Genomic DNA, 12160 nt, shown 5'->3' on the forward strand with positions numbered 1-12160 from the left:
TGGGATCAAGCCCTATGTGGGGCATTGCACTGACAGCACAGGGCATGCTTGTGATTCTCTCTCCGTCTCTCTCTGTTCCTGCTCCCCTCTGAAAAAAAATTATCTAACTTAATCTATTTCAATTTTAGCTTGACCACAAAAAAAATTTCTTTCTCAAGATGTATTTCCCACACCATGGAATATTTTCAGAGAAAATTATTTGTTTCCCCTTAAAAAAAATATCCACATCCTTTAGCCTTTTCCTTATTCAGAAATACATTCTATTTTTTACCTACATTTTATACACAACTGCTTTCTTTCATTCTTATTTCCAATTTCTTAGCCCAAATAATCCTTAATTCCTAATGAAAACTGAGAAGTAAGCATCTGAGGACTGGCAAGTTAATAAATACCTAATGATGGAGACATATTTTTTATAGTATAATTTTTAATGTAGCAAAATAGCGATAAACCCAAATATCTTTTGTCTCTCACTAAAAATTAAAAGGCCAAATTGATAAATTTGGTAATGTCTCAGTATATTATCTTATTTGGAAATAATCTTTTCATTATTTAGTTTGAGTAGAAATTCTGTGCTCATTTATTTAAAATATTCATTGTTACTCATTATTCTTGGATTTGACATTAACTAATCATCTCATTTTTCTTGTTGACAAATTTTTAACAGATTATGAGCTTTTGGATTAGAAAACCAAGGTAGAACAAGTTTTATGTTTGCAATTATGTTTAGTATTGACAACTCAATACATGGCTGTTTTTATTGAATCAACAATTAAACTAGTTTGTATATATTAAAGATTACCCTGATTCATGTGAACTTGAAAAACCTTTGGGTTAATTCTGTATTTCTTAAATATGTAAGCACTTAATTTTCTATAATCCAGCTAAATAGAACTCTTTACATGTTTATACATTTATGTGTATATATGTATATATTATATATGATATTTGTAAGCAGAAATCACATAAGTTTTATTAAAAATAGCCATGTCTCAGATACAAAACTCAAAAGGTTTCTGACATATGGACTAAGTTAAATTTGCATACTGTAAAAAAATTTTTAGAACTATTTTGTAGTTTATCTTTTAGAAGCTTCTGAATACTAAAATATGCATTCCTTTGTCTTTGAGTGGTTTGAGAACCTCTCAGATAAGGGCATCCCTTAAGGTGGACTTAGTTAAGTTAAAAGTTTCTCAAAACAGCCACTACAATTACAAAAGTTCATTTTCCCTCAAGACCATGGTTGATATACCAGGTAGAGTCCATCTTTGCCTTTAGATTCCCTAAGAGGTCTAAATATGTGGGACCCTGTTTTCCCACAGATGTTCTAAAACTCAGGGAATTATATGTTTTCCATGCTTTGGAACAGAATAGGGTGACTTACCATGAAACTTCAACAAATGCGTGTCCATCTTGAACCTGTAAATGTGGCATTATTTAGAAAGAGATTATGATGGGGTTATGCTTGGTACGAGTAGACTCTATATCCAATGGCTAGTGTCATTGTGAGCTGAAGGAGAAGGAAATTTTGATGCAAAGATACAGAAAAATATGGAGAAAAGATGGCCATCTAAACCTGAGGCAGAAATTGCAATGATGTAACTGTAACTGGACCAAGTAATGCTAAGGATTATTAGTGAACTGCGAAGCTAAGAGGTAAGAAAAAAAAAAAAAGGATTTTTCCCTGACAATTTCAGGAAAGTGTTACAAGACTGACATTTTTATTTCAGACTTTTCCCAAACTGTAAGAAAACAAACTCCTATTAGTTTAAGACACTCAGTTTGTAGTAAATCATTATGGCAGCTCTAGGAAGCTAATAAACTATTCATCCCTTTACTTCATCTTACATTCAAATCCTCTGTAAGCCTTCTCTAACAGCAATGAAGCTATGTGCCTCTATGTAGTACTTTCATTGTGCCCTTTGCATTGTCATTCATAGCACTAAGTACATTATATGAAAATACCCAGCCAATGAATGCATCTAGTACTCTAGTTTGCTTTCGTAGTATTTTTAACTATTCAATTGTCGTACGATTACTGTGTAACAACATGTACAAATGAAGTTGAACACTTTGTAGAGTTCAGACATATGAATGCATCTGTCAGAATCTTACCTCATCAAGATACCAGACTGTTCTGTTGAACATGGCTATTTAACAGTGAAAGCCAAATAGCTGTGTCCATTGGTGCCCTTACTTGTGACAAGGACAATGCTGGCAATGACATAAAGTGAAGTGCATGTTAAAGTAATAAGAAATATTCAAACTAACTCAGTTATTAAAATAGAAAATCTTTGTACTAAATACAAATTATTTATCATACATTTTGACTAATACTATTAAAGGAGATTCCACTACAAATGAAATGTGTTCAGTATTTTGCTAACAAATTGCATCTCAGTATTAATTATGATTGTGAAAGATAAATATACACAATAAAAGAGAGCTCATTAAAGAGAGATTCACTCCATTATTTTCTTAATTATTTTTAACCATAGTATATTCTTTCCAGAAATAAAACTTGCTTGAAATTTGCAAATATTTAAATGCTCATTTTCTTCACAGACACCATTTATAGAAGAGCTTCATACAATGCATTTACCCATAAATCACTTATAGGGTGCAAAACCACATTTTAATTATACACTATCAGCTAATGATATCTAAATAAAGCATACTTATAAAAACAATTTCAGGAGAAATCTAAAACTCAGAGCTTTACATCAAACTATAGGTAACTCTATGAAATGGAAAAAGGAAGGTAATTTACTAGACAGAAATTTCATAAATTTGAATTAAATACATTTAATTATAAACATGACTGATTTTCATAAATACATTTATCTTTATTGTTTTTTAGATTGGAAGAATTCAGATAATATACCACAGTAAATTTTTTCCCATAATTTGAATATTATACTTGTTTTGTTTATAACAGGACTTCTGGTTTTAGCCCTACCACACAAAAAACATCAGGGTCATCCCTCTAAGGTACACAACAGGAAAATCCTGAAAAACCCAGAAATTAAGGTATCTTTTGAGATTCAATATGGAGTCGAGTTTTTAGGGTAAATCACCATCCCAAAGTCTAGAAAAAACAGATGAACTCACATGGTCACAGCAAATTCTGCTTCCCAAGAGAAAAAGCTACAGAAGCCATAAAATGTTAAGGCCTCTTTAATAGTAATATTGATTAGTTCATCAAATCTAGCAACTTGGGTGTGAAATTCCTGGGTGCTATATTCTCGAGGGAACCCCCAAATTTCATGAGTTTTATATCCAGGAATATCAATTAAGGGACAAGAAAGGTCCCCTCTGGTGTTAGGAGTGGGAAAAGTCGACATATTAGTTTCTTAGGGCTGCTGTAACAAATCATCATAAACTCTAAGACTTAAATAAGATGTATATCTTACAGTTCTGGAAGCTAGAGGTTAAAAATTAATTTCACTGACCTGAAAGGGTCATCAAGGGTGTGCTTCCTCAGGAGACCTGAGGGGAGTCTCCATTTCTTGCTCTTCCAGGTCCAGATGGCCACTGCATGCCTGACTAAGGCCATATAACTCCAATCTATGCTTCTAGGGCCACATTGTCTCCTCTTCTTTTACATGCTTCTGATGAGAACACATATGATTGAATTTAGGGCCCACCTGGAAAATTCATGATAATATGCATGTCAGTACACTTAACACATCTGAAAAGAGCCTTCTTCCTTCTGAGGTCACATTTACAGGTTCTAATAATTAAGACCTGATATCTTTGGGTGGCTATTATTCCATCAATAACATATACATTTTCAAATATCTAGAGAACATTCTTCATAACAATAAGCTAATTTATGAGAAAAGACTTTACTATAGTTTTATCTGAGGAAGAGCATTTACCTTAAATCAGTCCCATTTAGCATTCTTGTCTTACATAAATTTGGAAAAAAATGCATAAAGATCTCTGAACTGTGAGGGATCCTGTTTTCCAAAAGTTGTTGGAAAACTTAAAGAATCATATATTTTCCATGTTTTTTTTTTTTGAGAGACAGAGAGACAAGCGTGAGTGGGGGAGGGGCAGAGAGAGAGGAAGACACAGAATCAGAAGCAGGCTCCAGGCTCTGAGCTGTCAGCACAGAGCCCGGTGTGGGGCTCAAACCCATGAATTGTGATATCATGACTGAAGCCTAAGTTGGATGCTTAACCAACTGAGCCACCCAGGCGGTCCCCATGCATGTGAAGAGAATAGAGTGACTTACCAACAAACTTAAACAATATACATGTCTATCTTAAACTTGTGTATATGACATTATTTAGGAGAATTGGTGCAGATGTAATTAAGTTATGATGAGGTCATGCTTGATAAAGCTATCTCATGGATGTAAGGGTAGTACAGTATTTGCGAATGAACATGCATTAACAAAAGAAAAGAAAAGATAAAAACCATGGATGACCAAGGGTGATCATCTGATCAACTCAGTAGCTGCAGAGAAAAAGCATTTGACAAAGTACAATATCCATTCATGATAAAAACTTCCAACAAAGTAGGTTTAGAGACAACCTATCACAACATAATAAAGGCCACATATGAAAAACTCACAGATAACATCATAATCAGTGGTGAGAAACTGAGGGCTTTTCCTCTAAAACCAGGATGCACACAATGATATCTACTCACACCACTTTTATTCAACATAGAGCTGGAAGTGCGAGCCACAGCAATCAAACAAGAAAAAAGAATAAAGGGCATTCAGACTGGTAAGGAATAAGTAAAACTATTTGCAGAAGACATGATATTATATATAGAAAACCCTAAAGACTCCACCAAAAAAAAATTACTAGAACCGTTAATTTAGTAAAGTTACAGGATAGAAAACTAATATACAGAAATTGGCTGCCTTTCTATCCACTAATAAAGAAGCAGAGAAATTAAAACAATCTCATTTGAAATTACATCAAAAATAATAAAATGCCTTAGGAATGAACTTAACCAACATGGTGAGGTGAAATATCTATATTCTAAAAACTGTAAAACACTATGAAAGAAATTAAAGATGATACAAACAAATGGAAAGAGATTCCATGCTCCCAGATTGGAAGACCTAGTATTGTTAACATGCCCATTCTATCCAAAGCAATCTACAGATTTAGTCCGTTCTCTACCAAACTACCAATGACATTTTTCACAAAGCTAGAACAAATGGTACTGAAATTTGTATGAAACCACCAAACAATCTCAAGAAAGAAGAAACTGGAGGTATCGCAATTCCAGATTTCATGATATACTCCAAAGCTGTAGCAAAATAGTAGGTACTCACACAAAAATAGACACATAAATCAATGAAACAGAATAGAGAGCTTAGTAATAAACCCACATTTATATAATTAGTTAATCTGTGACAAAGGAGGTAAGAATATACAATGGGACAAAGGCAGTCTCTTCAACAAATGGTGCTAGGAAACCTGAACCACTTTCTTGCACCATATACAAAATAAACTTAAAATGGATTACACATCTAAATGTGATGCCTGAAATCATAAAATGCCTAGAGGTAAACATACGCAGTAGTTTCTCTGACATCAGCTTAGGAACATTTTATTTTCCTCAGGGAAGGAAAACAAAAGCAAAAATAATTATTAAGACCATACTAAAATAGAAAGTGTTTGCACAACAAAAGAAATCAGAAAAACAAAAGGGCAACCTAATGACTAGGAGAAGATACTTGCAAATCATATCCAATAAGGGGTAATATCCAAAATATGTAAAGAACTTATATAACTCAAAATATATGCACAAAACCCCCTCAAACAGTGCTATTTAAAAACAGGCAGAAAATATGATCAAACATTTTTTCACAGAGTACATACAGATGGACAAGATGACACATGAAAAGATGCTCAACATCAATAATCATCAGAAAATGTAAATCAAAACTACAATGAATATGAATGAGCTTGCAACTTCCAGAATGCCTAAAATAAAAACCAGAAGAAATAACAAATGTTGAGTGCCTGATGGCTCAGTTGGTTGAGCATCTGACTCTTGATTTTGGCTCAGGTCATCATGTCCTGGTTCTTGAGTTTGAGACCCACATTGGGCTCTGAGCTGACTATGCAGAGAGCCTGCTTGGTATTCTATCTCTCCCTCCCCTGCTTGTTCTCTATATCCCTATCAAAATAAGTAAAGATTAAAAAAAAAAAAGAAATAACAAGTGTTGGTAAGGATGTGGAAAAAAGGAACCCTAGTACACTGTTGGAGGTAATTCAAATTGGGGCTGCCACTGTGGAAAACAGTACAGAGGATCCTAAAATTTAATAATAGAATGGGACACATGATCCAATAATTATACTACTGGGTATTTATACAAAGAAAAAGAGAATGCGAATTCAAAAAGATATATGTACACCTGTGTTCACTACAGCATTACTTATGATAGCTGAGATATAGAAGCAACTCAAGTGTCCATCAACAGAAGAATGGATAAAGATGTGTATATGTACACACACACACACACACACACACACACAGACATATATTCACAATGGAGTATTATTCAGCACTAAAAAAGGAATGAGATTTTGCCATTTATAACGACATAGGTGGACCTAGAGGGTAGAACGCTAAATGAAATAAGTCAGTCAGAGAAAGACAAATACCATATGATTTCATTTACATATGGAACTTAAACAAATGAACCAACAAACATAGGAGACAAACAGACTCTTAAATACAGGGAACAAACAATAGCCATCAGCTTTTTGCCTGTCAGAGGGAAGGTAGATAGGGGAATAGGTAAAATAGATAAATGAGATTAAGAGCTCACTTTATTTGATGAGCATTTAATAATATGCAGAAATCATATATAGAATTGTTAAATTATTTGTAAACCTAAGACTAATATAACATTGTATATGAATTATATTTTATTAATCTATAGAAAACATAAATTATACAAAGAACTCTAAACACTCAATGATGAAACCAAAAAATTCCAATTGAAATGCGCAAAATATCTGAATTGACACCTCACCAAAGAAGACATTCAGATGGCAATTAATCATTTGGAATTAAGCTCAAAATCACTTGTCATTAGGGATTAGGGTACCATGGAGGTTCCCACGTGTTAGAATGCCTAAAATCCAAACCCTGGCAATACTAGTTGTTGGCAAGTAAGCAGAGCAATGGAAACTATTTTTCCATTTACATGATATTCTGGAAAATGTAAAATTGTAATAATTGTAAAGAAATTAGTGACACCCAGGTGTCCCTGCAAAGCGGATAAGAAGGTTGAATAAGTGAAGCCCTAATGATGGCTGGATGACACTGCAGATTTGTAAATACTTGGAATTTTAGAGCACGATAATTGAACCTTAACAAATAAAAAAATTAAATCCTTTAACAGCAGATGATTTCAGAATGGGATGCAGAATATATACAAAAAAAAAACCCACACACAATTGTATTAGAAATGTGTTGACCTCACTGGAAGGGGTACAAGAGATTGCTAACATAAGTAATTTTGGAGGTGAATGTAATCTATAAGACCAAAGGCAATGGGAACTGACAATGAGAACTGCATCTAGTTGATAAAGTTGCTTTTCATGAGTATGGGTTAATAATTCTGATATCATGATACATATTCAAAGGAACTGAATAATTAAGTAAATTAATGGAGTATGGTAGGAGTCAGTTTTCTCAGTTTTGGAATGGGAGATTACATATAAAGAAGTAAAAGAGACCAACATAATATGGTCACTGATCAGCATTACAGACAGCAGTATTATCTTATGTTTAACTTAATATGGATACAGATAACCATTTAGAAATATTTATAGACATGTATATACCTAGAATCGTACTGTTTGGAATACAGTTGAGGTGGAGAGATAGCTGAGAGGTCGGGTGTTGGAGTAATGGATTAAAAACAGCAAGCCAAAATGAAAAAGCTCACCCTTAGTCACTTACTGCAATATTATAAGCAAGTGTCTAAGCAGGAGAAAGTGACAACACTGCACTGCATTCCATGTTTGCCCTAATAAATGGTGTGCCAGGCAAAGAGTGGGTAGATCAGCAAGACATGAAGATTGTCTTACAGTAGAGGGGTCTTTAAACAAAACGTCCTACAGATTGATGGACTGTGAAGCCAGGGGTGTATGGAAGATGGTAGGAAGAGAGGAAAGGAGTGAAAGTAGAAGAATACTAAGGATTTAAGAAATATCTCAGATCTTTAAGAAATCCCCTTCTTACCCTGATAAGGGGGTTTCTGAAGACAACTTTGATGAGGATCCCACGTTAAGAAACCTAGAAATGAAGGCACTAGAGCATTGAGTATTGTGACATTTAACTTGCCCTATTGTCTCTCTCTCTCTCTCTGCTCACAACTAAACAAGAAAACCAACTGCCTGAAATCATAGTGAAAATCAGCACCATGACAGCATTAAAGATGCATATGAGATAGAACTCTGTTAAGCCCCATTCTCAATTGTCAGTATTTGACCTGTTTGGTAATTTCCTGAAATTTGTGTAAAAAAAAGGGAAAAAAACTAACTTATCTTAATTTGACCTGACTCAGAATTCACCAATGGCCAGATATATTTTTCTGGTGGGCATCTGCTGAAAACAATCAGTGGCAGTTGTTTAACATGACAGATGGTCCAGACAGTGAGTAACAGCTGGGGCAAACAATAGACCAACCAGAAGACCTGAATGAAAAAAACAAAAAACTTGGGGAATACAAAGTCTGCAGAGTCTGAATAATTTTCATATATTCCTAGAAGGTTTTACACAGGTTAAAACCTGAACATTTGGCGGAGAATTGTAGGTATACCACAGTCAACATACAGAAATCGTCAGCAAAAATTAGGAAGGTTATTAATCACAAATATCTAAGGAAATCACTATACAATTATTAGCTGTTCACTAAGTTAGCCAAACAGAAATTTCAGTGAAAATTCAATTACAGAAAGACATTCTTTACATAATTAAATTTGAAATGCCTCTAAACAAATAGCAGTAACAAAAATACTAGAGGGAGCCTGATTTTCAGAATTGTCATATTATATATTATTTAATATATCCATGTTTAAAAACTACAACATATACAAAGAAACAAGAATGTGTGTGGCCAATACAAAGAAAAGGAAGCAGTCAATTAAAAAATGTTCCCCAGGAAGCTGGTGGCTGGACTTAAACTAAACAAAGACATTAAATCAAGTTATCTTAAATATGGTCAAAGAATTTAAGAAAAACATAAAAGGTACTAAGCAAAGTATAGGAGTAATATTTATCAAATATAGTTTATCCATGAAGTATGGCAATTATTTAAAGTAGATGGAAATTTAAAAGTTGAAAATTACAATAAATAGCTTGCAGAATTCAGTAGAAGGTCCTTGAGCAGTTTTGCTTAGCAGAAGAAATAACCAGCAAATTTAAAGAGAACTCAATTGAGATCATCTCAGTTGATTATCAGATTATATTACTCAGGTATTCTCAAGTATCTTAATCTGAGAAACTTAAAGAGAAAATAATTTTAAAAAATCAAAATTCTCTGAGATTTGTAGTTAATATCATGATGTGTGTCAAATGGTAATATGATGCATATGGTAATATGATTGCCAGGATCATATTACCAGAATCTTGGTTTTGGGTCAGGTCATGATCTCTGGGTTCATGAGTTCAAGCTTTGCACTGGGCTCTGTGCTGACACTGTGGAGCCTGCTTGGGAATCATTCATTCTCTCTCTCTCTCCCTCTCTCTCTCTCCTTTTGTCTCTGCCCCTCTCCTACATGTGCTTGCTCTCTCTCTCTCTCTCTCTCTCTCTCTCTCTCTCTCTCTCAAATACGCTTAAAAAAGAAATAATTAACCAAAAACTTCACAAATTTGGTGAAAAACATTAATATGCTATGTTTTAAAAGCTCAATGCACATCAAATAAGATACACTGAAAGAGATCCACACCTAGTCAAGATATAAACATTAACAAAAAGAGAGCCTTGAAATTAGCAGGAGAGTTACCACTCATAATACACAAGGACTCCACTAAAAGATTGACAGCTTTTTTTCATCAGAAACCATACAAGCCAAAAGGCAGTGGAATGATATACTCAAAATAATATGAAAAAATATTGTAATTCAAGAATTATGTATCTAGAAGTGTTTTAAAAATGGACATTAAGACATTCTCAGATAAACAAAACTGAGGATGTTATTGCTAGATGACCTGCTTTAGTCAAAGAAAAACATACTAATGGTAATCTTTCAGACTGAAATAAATGACAGCAGACGATTAATTAAATCCCATGGAAGGTATAAAAAACACCATTAAAGGTAACTGCATAGGTGAATGACAGCATAAATGTGTTTTTTGAAGCATTTTTCTTCTATATGAGTTGAATGACAATTATGGAAATCAATATTTCTAAATCAGAGCTGTCATACAGTATACAAAGATGTAATTTTTATGACAGCAGCACAAAGACGGGAGAGATAATTAAGATAAAGGAATACATTTTTGTATACTCTTGAAGATGTTAGTATCAATAGAAGACTTTCGTAACTTAAGATGTTAATTGTAAGAACAAGGACAACAATTGGGAAAACATCACAAAAATATAGTCAATTAAATAATAAATGTACATGAAAAGTATACTTGGTTGATACAAAAGAAAGTAATGATTTAAAGACAGAGGAACAAATTAAATATATGACTTATAGAAAGTAAATAGCTCAATAGGTGACATAAATCTTCATTAATAATTATATTAAGTTCTAATGGACTAAATTTACAATAATAGTAAAATGTTTTGCAGAATGGGTAAAAATATAAAATTTAACAATGTGTTGTCTTTAGGAGACAACTTGAAAACCACAAACTGAAAATAAAATGATAGAATACCTTGCAACAGAAATCAAAAAGAAACCTGCAATGTTTAATATCAGAGAAAATAGACTTTAGTACAGGAATTGTTACTAGAGACAAGTAAAAATATTTTAATGCTAAAAGGGTCGTTAATTAAAATATATGATATAAATACATGTGTACTTTATATTAGAACTTTATAGTACATAAGCCAAAAATTCATAAATTTGAGGGGAAATAAATGATTTCAGAATAGTATATGAATATTTTTGCGCTTTCAATAATGGATGGGGCACCTGGGTGGCTCAGTCAGTTGGGCATCCAACTTCGGCTCAGATCATGATCCCTCAGTCTGTGGGTTTGAGCCCTGTGTCAAGCTCTGTGCTGACAGCTAGCTCAGAGCCTGGAGCCTGCTTCAGATTCTGTTTCCCTCTCTCTCTGACCCTCCCCTGCTCATGCTGTCTCTCTCTGTCTCTCAAAAATAAATAAATAAATTAAATAATGGATAGAATATCTAATATAAGATCCATAAATGACCTGAACTATTTTACAGACCAACTATAAATAAACATGTCTACAGAACACTCCACCCAACATCACCAGAAAACACATTCATCTTAAGTGCATATAGAATATTCTCCTGAAGACTACTGAATACTGAAGACGAACCATGGACTGAAAGGGGAGGGGGAGGGAGGGAGGGGGGTGATGGTGTTGGTGGGGGGCTCTTGTGGGGAGAAGCACTGGGTGCTATATGGAAACCAATTTGACAATAAACTATTATAAAAAATATATATTTACCATTAAAAAAAAGAATATTCTCCTGAAGAGATAATTTGTCAGGTCATATTAACAAGTCTCAAAGGTTTTTTCTTAAATGAAATGTTAAAAATATATTCTTCTGATAATAAAAAAAAATATTATAAATTCAGTAACATTCTCCAAAATAACTACTGAGTAAAATATGAAATCACAAGTGGAATTACAAAATAGGTATGAAAAGAAAAACACAGCATTATAAAACATATTGGTTACTAATAAAGCACTTCTTAAGAGAAATTTGTTATAAATAATATCTAAAAATATTTTTTTTCAGGTGGAGGAGTGCCTGGGTGGCTCAGTTGGTTGAGCATACAGCTTTGACCCAGGTCATGGTCTCTTGGTTCATGGATTGATGCCCCACATCAGGCTGTCTACTGTCAGTACAAAGCCTGCTTCCAACCCTCTGTCTCCCTCTGGCTTGTTCTCTCTTCCCCTCCCTTTCCCTCCCCTGCTTGTGCACTCTCTTCTCTCAAAAATAAAATAAACATTTAAAATAATA

General features: G+C 33.7%; 1 long non-coding RNA gene across 3 annotated transcripts; it reads right to left on the bottom strand.

The window, feature by feature from the left end:
* Positions 1–1382: 1382 nt before the first annotated feature.
* Positions 1383–8287, bottom strand: LOC115294367. Of its 3 annotated transcripts, none has more exons than XR_003909845.1 (4): positions 8230–8287; positions 3453–3647; positions 2116–2214; positions 1383–1419 (listed from the first exon to the last, which is right to left on the bottom strand). It is a non-coding gene; the product is annotated as an uncharacterized LOC115294367 (long non-coding RNA). The 3 variants fall into 3 exon arrangements; XR_003909846.1 differs by lacking the exon at positions 8230–8287 and adding an exon at positions 4241–4276; XR_003909844.1 differs by lacking the exon at positions 8230–8287 and adding an exon at positions 3882–3957.
* Between the last annotated feature and the right edge of the window lie 3873 nt (positions 8288–12160).

The sequence above is a fragment of the Suricata suricatta genome, chromosome 6, assembly GCF_006229205.1.
Source record: "Suricata suricatta isolate VVHF042 chromosome 6, meerkat_22Aug2017_6uvM2_HiC, whole genome shotgun sequence".
Taxonomy (NCBI): domain Eukaryota; kingdom Metazoa; phylum Chordata; class Mammalia; order Carnivora; family Herpestidae; genus Suricata; species Suricata suricatta.